This window comes from Microtus ochrogaster, chromosome 2 (assembly GCF_000317375.1).
Source record: "Microtus ochrogaster isolate Prairie Vole_2 chromosome 2, MicOch1.0, whole genome shotgun sequence".
NCBI classification, from domain to species: Eukaryota; Metazoa; Chordata; class Mammalia; order Rodentia; family Cricetidae; genus Microtus; species Microtus ochrogaster.
In genome coordinates this window covers 47,644,934-47,665,356 of record NC_022010.1, presented here as the reverse complement: position 1 = coordinate 47,665,356, position 20,423 = coordinate 47,644,934, and the positions used below count along the sequence as shown (strand labels likewise).

Sequence of the window (20,423 nt, the reverse complement as noted above, 5' to 3'; positions counted from 1 at the left end):
CACACACCCCCACACACACCACACTCACACACACACTCACACACCCCACACACTCACACACTCATAGTCTCTCACACACATTTTCAAACGCACATGCATTCACAGACATATTAAAGCACACATACACACACATTCACTCGCACACATCTCTGTTCAAAAGAAACTAAGAATGTTTAAAATTTCTGCACGTTTACTTTTGCATGAGTCCCATGGGTTGAGAGTGCTAAAGATGCGCCGAAAAGTGAGTCCAGCCTGAGTGATGTCACTCGGGAAGAGTCGGTTCTATCCGCCAGCCTGTACCAGCTCTTCACGTTCTCTTGCCTCCCTTTCACTCACAGGCTTTCCAAGGGCATCTCACTTGCTGCCCGCGGCCCCCACCCCGACTCGTCCTACAGAAACCTGACCCATAGCACTCTTCAGTGAATGCCATCGGACACACAAGCCTGATTATCGGTCCAGGTGTGAAGCTGCCGCTTTGCTGGAGGACGACAAGTTTTTCATCAGGAAGTGGGGGTGAGTCAGTTAACTGGTGCTTCGCCATCACTGAAGAGTAACTACTCGCTTTTGATTTTTCTCTCACCACATTTGTGTTCTGATTAGCCATTTCAGCCCTCACTTAGGTCCCACGCGTGTAAGCAGAAAAGGGACGAGGCTACCATTGGAATGCTGCCCAGCTATTGGTCTGTATCTCTTACCTGGGCCAACCGACCAAGTCAACCACCCAACCCAAGGAAGGGGATGATAAGATAAATACTTCAGACTGCACCCTCCACCTGAGCTGTATGTGTAGAAATTAAGACAACCCAGGAACAAAACTAAGAGTCAGTGATTTCAGCATTTGGGTCTACCAGTAAGAAAAGACTAGTGGGGTGTAGGTGGAACACATCTATACATGGGGGAATGTCTTATCATAAAAAAGGATATTCCTAAAATGATGATTTGTGTGTGTGTGTGTCTGTGTGCGTGTGTGTGTGTGTGCGCGCGCGCGCGTGTGTGTGTGTGTGTGTGTGTGTGTGTGTGTGTGTTTAGAGGTCAGAAGATCCCCCTGGGGCTAGAAGTAATGCATATTGCCAATAACTGAATAACTGGGTTAGACACCCTAAATAAGTATGTAATTTATTCTAGAAAGGAAATATCCTCCAAAACATATTAAGGGGGATTAACTCAGTTAAGACAAAGGAGTGGGGCTGGGCAGTGGTGGCGCATGCCTTTAATCCCAGCACTTGGGAGGCAGAGGCAGGCAAATCTCTGGGAGTTCGAGGCCAGCCTGGTCTACAAGAGCTAGTTCCGGGACAGGCACCAAAGCTACAGAGAAACCCTATCTTGAAAAACAAAAAAAAAAAAAAAAACCAAAAAGACAAAGGAGTGGGCTTTGACTAAGTTCTTCTCAGCTCACTTGAGGAAGAATGACAGTTTATCCCGCACACACACTCCGTGAGCCAGTAGGAGGAAAGGACAGCAGCGATTCAGCGAGTGTGAAAAGATGATTGTAAGCGCCATTTGTAAAACAAAGCATAGTAAATAACTGAAATTATACCAAATAGTGAAGGAAAACTGTTGCCCTTCCAGCCCCTGATATTTCATGCAAACTTGCCTTTCCGGGCCTTACCACGTTCCTTATCAATATCCCATAGCCTTGTCTGCCAACAAGTCTCATGCCTTGACATTACCAGGAATTGGTAAGGCACAGAAACCTAGTTCTGCAGCGGTTCAGTGTAAGAGCTGAGATGTCCATGTTCACATTGAGGGTACCCTCCTCAATGGCTAAATTCCACGTCTGGGACAAGGGCACCTCAAAATCATCAAGATGTCCCCTCAATTGAGCTCCTTCCATTCCTAACTTTTCGAAATCTGTATAACTGAAAAAATTTAGGTGAGGGAAAGTCCCCTTTATTTCATGAGAACTAAGGAAGGCTCTCTGCAATGGTTTGCAAATTTTCCTATAAGTCCAACAGAAGATTCACACAAATGAGGAAGGCCATCAGAGTCTCCAGAATTTTGTGCTATTTCTGCTTGAATGAAACCAGCAGGAAGTTCTGAAAGACAATTGCAGGTTTGGAAAATGGTACGAGAATGTAGGAAGAGAAACTAGCGAGGTGGTAAAAACAAGACAGGGGACATGGTCTTCAAAAAGACTGTAGGAGGAGGTAGGGATGGAAGACGCCAAGCAAACAATGCCTTCCAGACAAAAGATGGATGCATATATGAACTCACAGAGCCTGTGGCAGCACACACAGGGCCTTCCAGGATCCCGGCCACTTGGGGTCTCGGTGTTGAGAGGGGAAGTGGATATGAGCTCCCATCCATAACCCAGAAGCTATCTCCAATTGACAACAGTTTGCGAGGAAAGTTACTTTTCTCCAATGGCGTATCACTGCTTATACAAACCCATCTTGGGAAGGCCCTGTGCCCAGAAGTGGATGGTCAGCACATAACACACTCATTGATGCTTTTGGAGAAATTCTTTTTTTAGTCTCATAACACTTTGTTTGAATTTTTTTTAACTTACTAGTCCTTTGCTCATATGTGTTTTTTTTTTTTCAGAAAGAAAAGGAAAAAAGCCAATTTGCATTATGTAGAAAACAACCTACAGTAAGTTTACAGGGTAGAATGTGGATGGCATCTAAGTAGAGCCACAACTAATAATCAGCAGTCATCACAGTGCAAGGATAGTTCGGCTTACTTGGGTTTATCTTGTCAACCTTCTATTAGGATTTCAGTCTCGAGTCTAATCAATATTGCCCTAGTCTTTTTCTCCTTATTATGCCTAGAAGTTAATGTATTGTAAGAAAGAAACTAATTAAAACTACATGTGCAGATCTAATCTACATGGGTAGTACAAAAAACCAAGATCTCCTGAGTAAATCGGGGGGCATGGAGACCTTGGGAGAGGTTGAAGGGGAGGGGAGAGGCAGGGAGGGGAGCAGAGAAAAATGTAGAGCTCACTAAAAATCAATAAAAAAAACTACATGTGCACATTGAAAAAGAAAGGAAGGAAGAAAAAGGAAGAAAGACAGAGAGAGAAAGAGAAAGGAAGAATGAAAGAAAGAGAGAGAGAGAGAAGCGGGGGAGAGAGGAAGGAAAGACAGAGGCTGTGGTAAAGTCGGTGCTCTTGACTGTTTCCCACGGTCGGGCTAATTCTCTGACAGTACCACCTCCCGTCTGAGGACCTGTCAGCAGGCTGCTGCTTCTGTGAAACAATTCCATTCCCTCGCCCCACCCTATTTTGCCTGTCACCTCCGGAAAACATAATTATCAACCAAAGGCAAAACCAGCAGGATGTTTCATAATTAGCATCGCCTAGATTATATCAAGTTTCAACGCATTTCTCCAAAGAAAGTTTAAGCTTGTCCTTGGCTTCGCCGTCTTAGATGTGTCAAGAAATACAGAGTCCTGAGCTCATGAGACAGTAGCAGCAAGAGTCTTAATCTCCTCTCATTGGCCCTTTCTTTTGGGAGAGGAAAAAAAACCAAAATGTCTTTCGGTGCATGACTGCTGGAAACTGAAATTCTAAGCTCCCCTGAGGCACTCTGTCTGGGATTGCACTGTAACTGGCAAATCCTATAAATGGATCAAGGGAATCGTTCTGACCATGAAGTCCATCACTGTGATCATGATGCTGACTTCCACTCTCCCCGTCCCTCCACTCCTGTCCAATCCCCCATTCACAGCAGTTACCACTGGGAGAGTCCTAAGCATTCCAAGACTACTGGCAGGAAATCAGTTTTCACCAAGACTGACCCTTTACTTGCATGTGAATTTCCCCCAAGAGTAAAATGTTGATTACATAATGACAGGGACACCCCATTGTGATATTCGAGTCAAAATTTTATACAAATGGATTTTCTAGCCAGCAAGAATCTAATTATAGGGAGTAAAAAAAATCCCATTTCTGCACAGGCAGTGTCAGAAAGAACATCTGGGCCCAGTTTGTATCAATGGGAACCAAACTTGTTCTGGCAGGGAAAAGTCTCACAAAGATAAGCAGAGGTTAGAGTGTCAGGCTGACCCTCGGAGCTGGGGAGGAATGGGTCAAAATTACAGAGGGAGAAGAGACAGCCAGGCTCAACCTGTGAAGCTCAGTTGTGGACTGCAGAGCCACTGTCCAGACAGGGACTGTGTAGACCCTAACCTCTGAGAATGAAAATGTCCTACATCATCAGCCTCTGCCACACGGCTGACGGGATAAGATTCTCTTCACCCTTGGCATGTACCACACTGGGATTAAAAGGCTCTGGACCTTAAATCTGCTGAGCTCTTGCTCCGCCCACAGTGTAGCCCTTACTCCCCGCTAAGATCTTTGAGTCTTTGTCATTCAGTCTTCTCAGGAAATTAACACTGCCTCACTTACATATCTTCACTGACTATTATTCAGGACATATTCTGTAGTTGAATAATATCTTAGCTGACTGTAGCTCGTTGTAATTCAATGCAGAGATAGCAAACGGGAAAATATGTTTTGTTTCAACAGTATCAGATATCAAAGATGAACTGTTTCTCGCGAGCCAAAGCAAATATCAACACAGACAATAGTCTAGCAGCCTCTGGTTTGTTATGTACAAAATGTTACACTCAAGTCAATTATTTTGACTTAACCAATCATGGAAATACTCCTCCATGGGGCAGCTCGGCATAGTGACCTCAGTTTTAAATACAATTGATGTACAATTTTGAGGTGCCAGACATTGTAGATTATTGGAAGTAGATTATTTTTTAATTCTTTTTTTTTTTTTTTTTTTTGGTTTTTCAAGACAGGGTTTCTCTGTGGCTTTGGAGCCTGTCCTGGAACTAGCTCTGTAGATCAGGCTGGTCTCGAACTCACAGAGATCCACCTGCCTCTGCCTCCCGAGTGCTGGGATTAAAGGCATGCGCCACCACCGCCCGGCTATTTTTTAATTCTTATAAATATTTTTCAGCTCTGTCTGGGATAAGGCTAAGTGACTGGAAACAGTTGGACTTTTGGAAAAAGTGCTACTTTATGATTTGTTGGCATTGATACTGGTACCAGTAATTCCCCACTACGCAGGAGGATTTTCCAAACTGGTCTACCCCATGACTGATGGATTAGGGGCTTTCTAGTATGACTAGGTTGGGCAACCTCCCTAGCCTTGTCTGAGTGCCAAGCTCATTTCTCATTTCCCTTTGATGTTGCTATCACTAAATACTTAAAATTAACTAATAAATGATGAGAAGAAATTTATTTCTCACAGTCCCAGAGATAGGGAAGTCTGGGAGCACAGCATAGAAAGTTGTTCCAGAGGATGAGAGATTTCGTGCTTCCTCAGAATGAGCAGAGGACATATCATAGACAGACAGCAAGCTAGCTAGTACAACCTCTCCCCTACTTGGAAAGACATGAATGCCATTACAGAGGCTCTGGCCTCATGACCTCACCTCATCCCAATTATTTCCTACAGGACCATTAGCATACAACACTGGGAATTAAGTTTCCACAATATAAATTTGTAGGGAATATATTTAAACAGTAACAGCTCTCAATCCTGGCATATTGTTCCCCTTGGTTTCCTCAAAAGCTTTTGCTCACTAATGCTGATTCCTTGTGGGGGAGCTCCTGCAGTGATGTAAGGTCCCCCTTTCTCTCTACAACTCTCTTCATTTCAGTGCTTGTTCTAGCTCTTCCCCCCTCTAGTCTCCCCCAAGTTCTTCTTACCAATGCTTCAGCTCAGGATGTCTGAATTCCACCTGTGTGACAATCTTCTTACTTGGACCCTCTCCAGGTGATGATCTGAAGCAGTGAGATCATGCCTCTCTCTCTCTCTCTCTCTCTCTCTCTCTCTCTCTCTTTCTCCCTGATTTTTTTAAAAGAAAATGAACTATCTTTTTTTTATTATACATACCAATCCACGTTCCCACTTCTTCCCCTCCTCCCATTCCCTTCACTCACCCTTCTACCTCACCCCTGCCCCCATCCATTCCATAGAGAGGATAAGGCAATCACTTTGTGGAAGATCCAAGGCCCTCCCTACTATATCTAGGCTAAGCAAGGTATCCATCCAAAGAGAATAGGTTCCCCAAAAACCAGCACACACAGTAGGGATAAATCCTAGTGCCACTGCCATTGGCCCCTCAGTCTGCTGCAGCCATGCAAGTGTCAACCACATTCAGAGGGACTAGTTTGGTCCTATGCTTGTTTCTTCCCTGTCCAGCTGGAGTTGGTGAGCTCCCATTAGCTCAGGTAGACTGTTTCAGTGGGTGAACCGTTCATGGTCTTGACCTCTTTGCTCATATTCTTGCTCCTCCCACTCTTCAACTGGACTTTGGGAGCTCAGTCCAGTGCTGCAGTGTGGGTCTCTGCCTCTGTTTCCATCAGTTGCTGGATGACGATTCTATGGTGATATTTAAGATATTCATCAGTCTGACTACAGGGCAAGGCTAGTTCAGGCACTCTCTCCTCTATTGCTTAGGATCTTAGCTGGGGTCATCCTTGTGGATTCCTGGGAATTTCTCTAGAGCCAGGTTTCTTGCTAGCCCCATAATGGCTCCCTCAATCAAGATACCTCTTTCCTTGCTCTCATCTCTGCCTTTCCTCCATCTCGACTATCCTGTTCCCTCAAGTTCTCCTCCCCCTGCCCTTCTCCCATCCTCTTCCCCTTCCACGTTTTCTTCTCTTCCCACCCCCACTCTCCCAATTTGTCAGGTGATCTTGTCTATTTCCCCTTCCCGGTGGATCTATTTATGGTTTTCTTAAGGTTCACCTTGTTCCTTAGCTTCTCTAGGATCATGAACTACAGGCTCTATCCTTTGTTTATAGCTCATGAGTGAGTACATACCATATTTACTTTTTTGGGTCTGGGTTACCTCACTCAGGATGGTGTTTTCTAGTTCCATCCATTTGCATGCTAATTCAAGATGTCATTTTTTTTTTAACCACTGAGTAGTACTCTAATATGTAAACTTGCCATATTTTTTTTTAAATCCATTCCTTAGTTGAGGAGCATCTAGGTTGTTTCCAGGTTCTGGCTATTACAAATAGTGATGCTATGAACATAGCTGAATAAATGTCTTTGTAGTATGATTGAGCATCTTTTGGGCATATGCCCAAGAGTAGTATTGCTGGATCCTGAGGTAGGTTGATTCCCAGTTTTCTGAGAAACCACTGGATTTCCAAAGTGGTTGTGCAAGTATGCTTTCCATCTCTTAATCCTCTGACTTCTGGATTTTCTTCAGTACTCCATGGCCAGGATTATACAAGCCACTGACTTAAATATTTTATCTGATATTTTTAATTGTGCCAAACCAAAGGTAAATCTAGCTATGTTACTTATCAGCAATAGTAGGAGAGTGCTTTAACATTCAGCACATTTTTCACCCAATATTAATATTGCATAGCAAAAAAAGCTACTTTATCCATTTTGAAAGAATGGTCCTTGAACTATCTACCTCAGAATCATTTATCAAAACCTGGATTTGTAGGGAAAAAAAGCAAACTGACATATCCAGCTTCCAAACTATAAAAAGGTTTGCCACTGAATTGACAGTAAGTTAACAAAAGACAGAGGAATCATCTTCTGTGAGCCTAGAAGTCCCTGGAGTAGGCAACAGACCAAAAAATAAAAATGAAAATAAAATCACGGATATAGTCAGTTCAGCTTTCTAGAAGCCACAGCTCTCTGTGGCTCCATGAACCATTCTGGCTGTGCTACCACCTTGGGATGTATTGCCACAGGCATTCACAGTGGTGAGATAAGGTGAGAGTCCTGGCTACTTCCATACAGAACATCCTCTGAACAGCAAGCATCAAAGGCCAAAGCCAAACCAGACAGGAGACTGTTTGGAGACACGTTTTTCCTCAGTTCTCTATTTAATCTCTCGACAACAGCAGTCATGATCCCTGCTAAGGAATCCTTAGCAATGGGAACAAGGGAACAGCAGTAAACCACCATCATCTTATTCTCCAATCTTAGAGGCATTTGGGATGAGCTCTCCATAGTCTTGTTTTTTTTTTTTTTTTTCTGAAGAAAACAGTCTAAAAACACTTAAGAAGCATGAACAGACATCTTCACACTAAGGTGACCAGGGGATCATCAAGTTCTTCTTCTAAAGCTAAATTGTTCAGATGTTTTCTGGGACTTGGTGTTCTGCCTCCCATTTTGCTCATTCTGAAGTTAATGAAAGGTTCTCACTGCCTGAGAGACAGTGATGGAAGTGCTTGTCCATGCTTGATCTAATAGATGGAAGAGCAAATCAAAATGATTCTCATGTCCTCAATCATTGCTTGTTCTCTGTTTAAACCTACCTTTCGCCAACCTCTGAACACTCGTTATTAGCAGTAGGGACATCTAGGGAACAATGGTAGGGATGGAAGCTGGAAGGGGTGGACACTACACACTTTAGACAAAGGGACCAATGGCCCTTGAGCTGGAACTGACCTAAAAGCCTCCTCTCTGAGGACTAGATTTCATGGATCCAGAAGGTACCGTGCAAGCTTCCAAAGAAGGGAAGCAACCAGTAGCCCTAGCCAGCTATGATGCCCATGGATCACAACAACAACCAGCAGGATACAATAACCCTTACGGCGCAGTACTGGCACACATACCTTGGTAATAATAGATAGCTCTTTAATTGGGCTGAAGACCTTCTTGACATGAGGGAAATAATGCTGGAAATGTTACTGGAAACGTAGCCAACTACCCAGAGCTAATGAAGTCAGGGACCGTGAAGGCGAAGCTACAACAGCCATTTTATTAAGTCAGCATGGTCCCTAACAGCATTCTAAAATATGTGTCCTTCTACCCACAGACATGTGCTGTCCTCATTCCCTCACCCCCCCCCACCAAGGCAACTTCTGTTTGCAACAGAAGGAGACCACTGAAGAAAACCACAACCAATGAGATGCAGGGTTGCGGAGCCCACTCTCAATGGATACGTCTACAAAACAACTCACGCACCACAGGCTCAGAAGAGGGGATGGAAATGTTGTACGAGCCAAAGGAACAGGGAGTTAGCTGTCAGATTGTATCGTCTTGAAGTGCCTGAAGCTATACCCATCAAGTTTCAACAACTTGACCGCCTAAGCACCAGCTGAGCAATGGTGACTACAAAGACATGGTGTTGTGAACTGAGGAAGGCTCGGGAGGCCTCAGCCCCACATGAGGTATGCTGAGGGTGGAGAAAGCCTTCCCCAGGGAAGAACAAACCAACTCATTGTCCAAACCAAATGTCGGCCCTGAAATTATATTCCTACACAGAACAGCCAAGTTGTTTTTATGTATTTAGAAACACACACAGGTAACAACAGTTAAAACAAAAAAGACACCATGAAATTGAAAGAGAGTGACGTAGGGGTTATTTGTTTGAAGGAACACAAGGGAGAAATGGTGTAATTATATTATAATCTCAAAAAAGAAAAGAAAAATTGCAGATACAGAAACAAAGCCAAATGAGAGACCCAGGCTTCTTAGGACAGGGCGAACATCTGGCTTTATTTCAAATGAAATTCAAAGTCATGGGGTCTAAGAAGGAGAAAGGGTGTGTGTTATTTGCACTACTTGTTTGTTTGTCTGTTTGCACATTTTGTCTGGATGCCTTGTGGTCTTTTCATGAAGTCAGTAGTGAAAGCGTCATTTAAATTGGTCTGGTCTGCAAAAGAGTGTGTTGCCACCTTCGTGAAATACAGAAACTGAAAGGAAATGTATAGGAAGAATCTAAATATTTTTAAGTTATTTGAAATAAAAGAAAAAATTAAGCTGAATGTTCCTTTTATTTTTAATTTTTACAGGGCAAAAATAGGCTGCAAGTACCTGAGGAACAAAATCCAAATGGTCTTTTACAGATACTCTGAGATCCACAGTAGTGATTCAGGCAAAGAGTGATGGATGTTTAACCAAAGGAGGTGGATCAGGCCCAAAAAAGACAATTATGCTACTATCTTGGGATCCCAGGACACTGAGAAAGAGATCTGGGCAAACAAGATAAAGAGGTAGGTGTACCAGGAATGCCTGGAATGCCTGTGCCCACACTGGATGTGAATTTAGCCACACCCTGGAAAGAGACAAGCAATGAGAGAATTTAGTGTTTAAGAAGAATAGTATAGCTCTTCTGGGGATGGAGCTTAGAGGTACTCAGGATGGTCCAGCGTTTGACATACTGTCGTAGGCTCTCCTACAACACAGCCTCCAACAAAACTAGGCTGTCTCGAACTCCTGGCAACAGGATTGTTTACCTTTACACCAAGAAGGTTGGAAAGGCACCTAAATCAGCATACGGTGTGTGCCCAGGCCGACTCCGAGGGGTTCGTGCTGTGAGATCGAAAGTCCTCATGAGATTGTCGAAGACAAAGAAGCATGTCAGCCGGGCCTATGGTGGCTCCATGTGTGCCAAGTGTGTCCGTGACAGGATCAAGCGGGCTTTCCTTGTTGAGGAGCAGAAAATTGTTGTGAAAGTGTTGAAGGCACAAGCTCAGAGTCAGAAAGCGAAATAAACGTGCGGCTTTTTTAATTAAAAAAGAAGAAGAAGAAGAAGAAGAAGAAGAAGAAGAAGAAGAAGAAGAAGAAGAAGAAGAAGAAGAAGAAGAAGAAGAAGAAGTATACAAGCCGCGCGGTTGTGACACATGCCTTTAATCCCAGCACTTGGGAGGCAGAGGCAGGCAGATCAAGGCCAGCCTGGTCTATAAGAACTAGTTCCAGGACAGAGAAACCCTGTCTTGAAAAACCAAAACAGAATATAATAATATACAACAGTATACTATTGAGTTCCAGCACTAGAAAGAGGCAACCTTGGGTTTAAATTCTCATTTCACTTTTGTATGATCTTGTAAATCTCACTTTTCTCTAGTTTCAGATACATCATCTTCAAAGTGAGGACCAGGTCTCTACCTTCTGAGGTGTTTGTTACAGTGATAGCTCATGCCTCTTTCTGTGAAGAAAGAGCTTCATAGCAACATGGGCACACAACTGCTCAGTTCTGAAGCAAATGGTAGACAAAGCCTGATCCTACACATCTCTTCATTATCTTTCCCATAGTGACCATCAGGAACAGGGACAGACAAGCCTGCGTTTCTGAGGAGGAAATAAGGACCAATGTCTCTAGGAAGTCTCCCTCTTGTGCTGCAGGTGAATTCAGTATTGACTCAACCTCTGCTCCTCGGTGAGAACAGCGCATCCAAAAAGTCATAGACGCAGTAGGGGGAAAGCAGTCATCCTGCTTTTGGGCAGCTTGTCCATACGCAGGGCACAGCAAAACAGAGCTCAGAATTCAACACTAGGCTGATTAAGAAACTGGGTGAGTCTAACTTCCATGGTACCTGCTTAAAAATAAGACGCCACCAGGCCTCCAACCCTATTTCTCCCTCTGTTCTCAACATCTTATTTCCCACCATCCTGACTTCCTTTGTCTCCAAGTGGATGTGGTCATTTCCAATAACCCTTTTTCTTCTCCACTACTGGTTTTAATATTTAAATATTTATTACTTATTACATTAAAGTACACAGGAAATAAACACGCCTGAGTGTACTACATACTACCAAATCTCTCCTCTTCCTACTTTGGCTTCTTATCTGCCTTTAACATATCTCTACAATCATCAGTATTATGCCTAGTTTGTAAATAGAGAATAAAAATCAAATAAATGGGAGAAAAACTCCTAGTGCTGAAGACAAATGTTCAAATTAAAAGGATATATCAAGAGAAATTAAAGGGGAATGAAGTTGGGGAATTCATACATACATACATACATACACACACACATACAGACACACACACATACAGACACACACACACACACACACACACACACACACCCATAGCTACAAAATCAAAGTGACACATGCCATTTTAGTCTGTTTTCACTCAAAATTAAAATGTAAGGTCTAGTGGGTGTGAGAAATGTCATCTGTTATGAAAACATAGTTATAGTGTGGGAGCAGAAATGTTTCTGCTTTCCAAGGTTCTTAGCCTTAGTAATACTTGTATAGATCTTGTAGCATTTTTAATCAGAAAACCAGAAATTCAAAATACAGTGACATTTGAAAAGTTTTGGCCATTGTGTGTGTACTTTAAATTTTTAGGATTTTGAACTAGGCATGGTGGCACATGCCTATAATCTCAGCATATAAGGGACTGAGATAGAGAAGTTCATGAATGAAAGGTCAACCTAGGCTATATAGTGCGATCCTGACTCAGACAACGAAAAGGCTTCAGATTTTGCATTTACTGATTAGGAAATGTTCTGCCTATAATCTCAATATTATAATATTTTAATTGATTTTTTAACTTTAGAGGGATATTTAAGGTACTAATATGTTTTTAAAGGAATATTTATCTGAAATTGTAAAAACTTAGAAGCTTTGGATTTGCTTCTTCTACTGAATTGAAATCGAATTAAATGTACTACTCATTTCAGAAAATGTATTTTCTGATAGACTCTGGGGCAGAGATAGACAACCTTTACATAGAAGGAACAGTGTCAGTTTGGCAACTGATTGTTAATTCAAATTAGAAATGGGCCAGCTATACTTTCAAGCGACCAAGAATAAACAGGAAACTTATCGCACAGGTTACTACCACCAAGCAATAAGCACGGCACTCAAGAAACCTCTGCAGCCCAGAGTTCATGGGAACACAGCATAAATCAGGGCTTCACCAAGTGAATGCTCCTGGGAAGGGAGCTGCAGGATGAAAAGCGCCCTCTGTAAACATCCTAGAAGAGGTCTGATTTAACTTTGTTCATTTATTTGTTTAGCTAGGACCTTGGGTGGAACTTTCCCCAAACAGCGCCTACTGGCTTGATTCTAAGTGCTGAGAATAAAGGGTACCAGCCCACTGACAGGCTTTATGAGCCCCAGTTGGAAACTCAAACAGGGAAGCTGTGTTAATACCACAGTGCTAGTCTGTAGAACAGTCCAAAGAATGGCGGAATCTTTTGGAGGTAATGAGGAAAGAGAGTATTCAATCAAAAGAGACTGAAATCAGACACCTTTAAAATTCTTACTACTCAAGTAGCACAATTTTCTTTCTGGAGATCAACTTTCACAGACATTATTTTTCTAAAAGCCCATTTTCTCTCTGCTAAAGGAATTGTGAAATATTGTAAATATTTTTTCTAGAACCTGTGGAATTTCAGATATAATGGGGAAAGGTGCAGATAAAGTCACCTTATTCCTTGTCAAGGAAAGTGACACGGTGTTCCAACTCATCCCCTTTAAATTTTCTTTTTCTTAAGGAAAAAAGCCACAGAGGACAGTCCTCTCTGCTCTGGACAGCAAGAACAAGGTATCTGCCTCTGCCCTTTTTCCATATTAGGAACAACTACGGCATCTTAGAGAAACAGGCTGGTCCCAAGTGGTGACGGCTGGTTTGGGAGAAAGGCCTCATTATCTTCCAAGGTTTTCTTGAGACCTCTGAATGTCAAAGTCATAGCAGGCTCTCTAAAGTCAAGGTCAACTTTACACGGGTGGTTCACCTGCCAACAACCTGAGAGAGGATGCGATGCAAACAAGCCCCATTAGAAAGGCTTCTCCTGATGCCAGTGTGACCTTAGAAAAAGGACATTCTTTCATCTAAGTAGCAACATTAGTTCTCTGTGACAAGATAATGCTCACGAAATTCTGTGTGCCTCAACTGTCTGGTTGAGATGAGTATATTATATTGTTGACATCTTTGTTGAAGCAAAGTCAGAAGAGTGTAATGAAGTCCCGTTCGCAACCTTTAACTAAGCTGAGAAGAGACTCGTAGCAAAGGTCTGCAAGGAGAAAAAAGACTATGAAGTCTTAGTTGGCTACTCAGCTTTCTGCTACTGCCTTGCTGGCTGTGTTAGCACACACCTGTACTCCCAGCGAAGCACAATTCATAAAAACTCAGAGATAGATATTGGGGTTCAACCTGAAGATCCCAAAAGCAAAGCAGCCAGTCACTGGCCTTGACCTCAGTCCAAAAACGGTGATCCTGCCTCCCTCCAGGAATCTGAGAATGAGACTGGGTCTGAGAGCTGTCTCCTCCCATTTTATTATCCTCTCTAGTTCTAAGATTAAGGGCGGGCACCACTACCACCTGGTTTCTATGGCAAGCTGGTTACTGGGATTAAAGGTGTGTGTCCGTGTGGCCTGGGCTGTACGGCTGGTCAGTATAGCTGTTTTGCTTTTCTGATCCTCAGGCAAGCTTTATGTATTAAAATACAAATGAAATGCCACCACAGCACAGAGTGCACACTTGTTAACACACCTGTAAAAACTGAAGCCGAGGCAGTGGCTTTAGGTTCACAAACAATTAGCTCTGTTGATTTGTGCCTTTGATGATGCAGTATACATGGCAACAGCATTTAGAGGAAAGCTTCTATTTATCTCAAGTCACGGTGCAGAAGAGGGAGAAGAGAGATTGGGGCCCCAGTGACTTGCTTCAAATGCATGTGAATATTTATTCAATCTCAGTAATTGTCTCATTTCGTTTACTAACTCACTAATTGACAAATAGGCCTGGCAGGGAGAGTCTGGTGAAAAGAACAGCATATGTAGTTCCCCAGTTGCTCTATATTACTCCTAAATCAGTCTTGTGAAGCTCTGGGGGCCGACGTAAAGCCCCCAAAGTACAGGTGCTTCTGTATCCAAAGATTTAAAAACACATCTGGGGTCTCCCAGGTCATGTTTTAATGCAGATAATTATCTGATTGACACCGGCTGACATTTATTGTCTATTTTAAATCCAGATGCCACAGTGAGTTCAGTTCAGACAACACAAGAAAACAGATGTCTGGCTGCAATGAAATCCACTTAATATGCATCACAGCGTCTCCAGTCACCAAGAGGTATGGAACATACCTCCCAGACAGAATCCTGTTGCTATTCTGGTCTCTCCAGGCAATATTTTTTCAGTTCCTCCCTGACTCCAGGGATGTCATTGTCTGGTTGACTCTGACAATCGCACACTAGAACAATGAAGCCTGGCATAATGAGAGTCTGTGACACCAGGACTTGGGAAGATCCTCGGCAGGAGGATCACACTTCTGAAGCTAGCTAACGCTACATAGCAAAACCCTGCAACTAAGAAAGGAAGACTAAGAGGGGAACAGGAAAGAGAACAAAGTGGGGAGGGAGGAGGAGAGAAAGGGGGGAGGAGGAAAAGCCAGTTTCTCAAATACCCAAGACTGTGTGGCCTGATGGTTAAAGCTTGAAGGTTTTTGTGCTAGACTTAGTCTATGACTGCCGCCTGTTTGCTATGAATTGTGGGCAAGTATACAATCCATCTGTGCCTCTGTCTCCTCAATAGTAAAAGCGAGGTTGTGTGCGGTGGTAGCCCTCAGATGATTTCTGTGAGGGTGCCATGAGCTGAACACCAGAGCACTTGCCAAATGTCAAGTGGTCAAAAATAGCACTGTGGACAACAGACTATTCCAAAGTTGATAGGTGATGAGTATATGACCACCTACGGGATCCGGAAGATCATTTCATACATGATATCCCAGAGTCATACTGGTTTAGTGTCTTGGCTGAGGTCAGCAGCCAAGCCAGAACCCAGCTCTCTGTCCGTGCCAATGGGACAAAGCGCAAGAACTCAAACCTGACTCTTCACTTAAGTGCATGTGATAGGGCATATCTACCTCAGTAGTCATAATTTTTAAACTTCTAAATATTAGCACAGGAAGAGATGGTTTTATTAGCAGGATGTTAAAGATCTCTTTTGTACACACGGGATCTATACAGGGCAGGGTTCTAACCATCACACTCCTGTCGAAGACTGCCAAGTAGCCCTTGTCAATGAAAACTAGCCTGGGTAATGTCCCGGGGTACCAGACCACTAGAACAGAGCTGGAAAACATCACTGCATACGTTCACACTGCCAGGTCCTGGTGAGCCATCCAGTCCTGCCCACCCCAGCTGCAGGAGGAGAGCATGTTGGACAAGCCGCGGAGACCCCAGAAATGAACCATTTCACAAACCCTTCAGTTGGCAACTGGTGTCAGCTCAGCTTACCATACCAATCTACTTCACAAATTCTGCTTCAGTACCTGACAGCCCAAGCCCTCTCATGGCGCTTGGCCTGTCAACAGGAAGATTATGCCAGCACCATCCTACACCCGCCCAATGCCCCCAGGATGGCTCCACACTTCCCAACCACTGTGCTTCTCCCTTTGCTCCTAGATGCTGTCACAGCTCTGTGACTCTTAGCACCACCACCCCTAAAGCAAACTGTCAAAATCCCTTCCCAGTAATGACAGCCGCTCCATGAAACCAACCTGCATTTAGATGCCCTTTTCTACCATCAGCTCTCCAGACCCTTCTACATCTAAGGCCTCCTTTACCAGTCCGTCTTTGCTGTCCATTCATGATGCTTTCTTTTTTACAGACTCATGTTGAGCCTGGCTAGCAAGTGGTCAGAACTAGATAAACCCTAGTTTCTCAAGAATTCGGGATGGCACAGAAGATATCCATGTGCAGAAGCTGGCAAGGAGGGCAAGAAAGAAAGAAAACACAGCAAAGCCACACTATATGCCAGGCTGGCCTAACAGTTAACATTTTAACTCAGTACTCTAGACACCATCAGTATGCAATGACTTTATTATCAACGTACTACAAAGGATAATGCTGGGGACCAGGTGGGCTGTTTCATCCTAGATCATACTGTGAAGCTGGGAACTGATCTTCGTTATCTCTTATTGCCTGTTTATAATAATGTCCTTCTAACCCTGCATCCCTAAGTCTACTTTAATTGTTCTTCTTTTGTGCACCAAAACATACCTTACAAATTTTGTACAATTTCTGCTTTAAAAGCCAGAAATTAAAGATTGATTTGAGTGAGATCTTCCCCAAGAGTAAACAACATGCAACATAGCGTTGAAGTTCAAAACATCCCTGGGATGGAGGAACTCATAGAAGGCAGAAGGAAAGGGCCTTGGGCCATCCATAGCTCAGCATTTTCCAGCACCTCACTTCTAAATCCTGTCATATAAACTAGAGTCATCTGTAAGTACGCATGTGTAACAACCACTGTGGATATTAGTTTGATAGAATTACAGGTTAAATAAGTAATTACAGGATCACAGACACACAAAGTGGTCCATCACATGTTTAATTATTTTGTTAATAACCATAAAGGGATTTAGGCTTCCCTCTTTGAAAAACGACATTTGCAATTTCAACTACATTCCAACTTAAATGAAAGATCCAGTAAGTCCTTGGTATGATTCGGGTTTTAAATAATTTGTCAAAAGTTATACTAATTCTGAATACATCAGCATTTTCTCAGTCTTTCCATCAAAATAGTCAGGGAAGATAGTTATCATTTGAAAATGTACACAGCGTCATACAGGAACAGGAGGAGAAGGAAGGACTTACCTTTGGGATGAAGAAAGGTTTACCACAAAACGCCAGTCAAACTTCTGATTCCAAATCTCATACTAGCACCACCGTCATAAATGTTAAATAGCAAACAAACAAAAACGTCCACAAAACAAAGAAAGGAGCCCGATGCTCCCGCAGTTTCTCCCTGCCTGAGACAGTTTTCTCCCCTTCCCAAAAGAGGTCCCGAAGGAGGGCAAAAGCACAGGAGATCTCAGCAGGACTAGGATGATGTCCCCTGTCTTCAGGACTTACCCAGCTTGGTCCGTTCTCTCAGTACCCTACTTTCCCCACTGTGACAGTTAGGATCAGACGGTGGCTGGGTTTTTGTTGCTGTTTCTGTTCTTTGGATCGCAAAGCCCCATGAAAGTTAAACCGTGTTGAATGTGATGTGGCCTCGCCTAGCATGGGGAGTGGGGGTAGCGGGAATAAAAAGCTTCAAGCTTGAATTGCTGAGTGCTTCTTGGGAAAAAAAAAAAATAAGTAGCAAGTGGCTAGCAGGAGGCGACGTGGGAGACGTGCCTTGCGGATGGCAGGCCGGGAAGGGGCCCACAAACTTTCTCAGCACAGCTGTCCAGATGCGCTTCATCTATTTTCCTGGCGGGGCCCTGGCTTGGGCTACGATTGGCTGTCAAGTCTCCTCCCTGGTCTCCGATTGGTGAAACAGCCCGCCACTCCTGCGGGCTCTGTCCGCCTCCGCCCACTGGGCCACTCGCATCCTAGAAAGGAACCTAGCTGGGCGCGCTGTGCAGTCGCTGATGTGGCACTGCGTGGCAGCGGGGGTCTGGGGAGGGGCAGAGGAGAGGTCGCTAGAACTCGGACTTTGTCTCTGTCCTCACCCCCTTGACAGCAGGCCTTGTAAGTAGCTACCTTTAAACTAGGTGATCGCTGTCGTTTTGGGCGACGAGCAAGGCCAGCCATCAGTAGCTTAAGCCGCTGGCATTTCCAAGTGGAAGGGGTTGGAGATGCGCGCTGCCCACGCCTCCAATAGGGCGGTCCAGGCCCTCCTCGAGACTTTCGTATCTACACTTTCTCAGGGGAGAGAAAAATAGGTGTCAGTAGTACACTGTTTGGGGACAGTATTCTAGCGACGGAATTGTGAACTTTTTACAGAAATCCGAACTCATGAGAAATGTGTTCGTTTTTGTGGAAAAATCCTGGGTGGGTATTGAAGGAGTGCTTGGGGTTCATTTACGGTTGAGGTGGCTAGTACCTGAGAAGAGAGAACTCTTATTTTGGCCTGTGAGTACTGTATAATTACGCCAAGGATGTTTTGATTTGGTGGGAGGGGTGGGGAACAGAAGAGATCTGCAATCAGCAGCCACTGGAATGTGGATGTTGACAGAAACTTGATCTCTGAAATGAGAAGTCAAGGACTCCACTCAATGGGCCGAACAGCAGGCCCTGTGCCAGGCCGCTCTTACCTGCATTGTTTTTTTTTAAATATTTTTTATGGTTTATTAACTTTATTTTATGTGCATTGGTGTGAAGGTGTCAGATCCCCCTGCAACTGGATCTTCAGACAGTTGTGAGCTGCCATGTGGGTGCTGGGAACTGAACCCCGGGTCCTCTGGAAGAGCAGTCAGTGCTCTTAACCACTGAGCCATTTCTCCAACCTGCATTGTTTTGAATTCCTGCACCCAACTTATAGAGTAGATATCACCTCCATTGTCAGATAAGACCAAAACTCACCCCTTATCCCAGCATGCCAAGGACGTCTCTAGACAATGTGTGCTGCTTTACTTCACTAGAGTATCCAGTAAACATGTGAACGCGTGTATCATTTGTCATCAATGTGAGGATGAGGATTTCTTGTGAACGCCTCGTCCTTCTGTGTCTAAAGTTTTTGCTACAACGATTATATTCAGTGGATTCCTGTGTTCACTATCTACTGTTATGTAAGTCGATACTTGAGGCAGCACACTCATATTACTGCACAGTTCTGGAAGACACAAGTCCAGGCTTGACTGGATCATCTGCTTTGGGTCTCACAAGAATGCAGATTCAGGTCTGGTGGTGGTGGTGCATGCTTTTAATGCCAGCACTCTGGAGTTAGAGGTTTGAGGCTAGCCTGGTCTACAAGAACTAGTTCCAGGATAGGCAACAAAGCTACACAGAGAAACCCTGTCTCAAAACAAAAGAAAACAAAAGATTACAAATCCAGGCAACTTCTGGCTTCATTTTCATCTGTAGGTTCCAGGAATGTCGTGTGTGTGTGTGGGGGGGGCAGACTCTCTAGAAGATTCACAACACTTCATCCCTGTAACAGCAAAGGAAATCCACAAAGGAACAGTCCTTGAATGTGGCTGTATGACATCATTTGTGTCTTATGATAGCTTTCTGAATCATTTGTATCAGTCATTAGTTCACCTTCTATGACGGAAAGTGGCTTTGTAATCATGGATGAATTAGATTTTCATAAATTACCATCTCTAGGCATCGGATTTATTGACTACTAGGACAGGCTCCTTAAGATAAAAGGATTCCTTCTGTATGCAGGCATGTAGATTTCAGTTTACCCACAGCTGTGCATAATCTATACATAGGCTAGCACAGAGACTCTGAAGGGCTGGCAGTAGAAGGTAGCCTCACTGGAAACCTCAGCATTCCAGCGAACACATCATGGTGAGGCTGTACGTTTTACTTTTGATGCTTCTCTCCCAAATCGCTGTAAGAACCTTAAGTTCTGTCATCCCAACCGTATCCATTACAATTTAATAGCCATTCCCTTTAGCATTGCCACGTCTATCTAAAACATCAAACAGCAGGGCATGGCATATACTTCCCGTAGGAAGCACGTGTTCACACCCTTTGATGTCTTCTTTACTTTTGTCAATCACACTTTGATGTAAACAGTGCCCCTCAGCTAGTGACAGGGACAAACAGGGCAACTTGGACCAGCTACCCCGTAATCATTCTTCACCCAAACAAAGACCAGCCCCAAACATTGTCACTTAACTGGAACCCCAACTTACTAATTAGTGAGTCAGAAGGCCACACAGGAAACACTGGCGTATGTACCTGACCACCCATTCCCCACTGATACAGGCTGCTCCAAGAACACCAGTTGATTGTCAGCAGCACGGGAGTATCTAGTAACACCCTGTATGTCCCCAGGGCTTTATGTCTTTTCTT

General features: G+C 43.8%; 1 protein-coding gene and 1 pseudogene across 1 annotated transcript in view; one reads left to right on the top strand and one right to left on the bottom strand.

Moving 5' to 3' along the window:
• Positions 1-17,843, bottom strand: part of LOC101990086 (transmembrane protein 45A-like) — a 76,265-nt gene extending 58,422 nt beyond the window's left edge. The window contains exon 1 of the mRNA XM_013352097.2: positions 17,544-17,843. The gene's annotated coding sequence lies outside the window, so the exon portion shown is untranslated. The remainder of the gene's footprint in view (positions 1-17,543) is intronic.
• LOC101990375 lies at positions 10,088-10,441 on the top strand (annotated as a pseudogene).
• Positions 17,844-20,423: the final 2,580 nt, after the last annotated feature.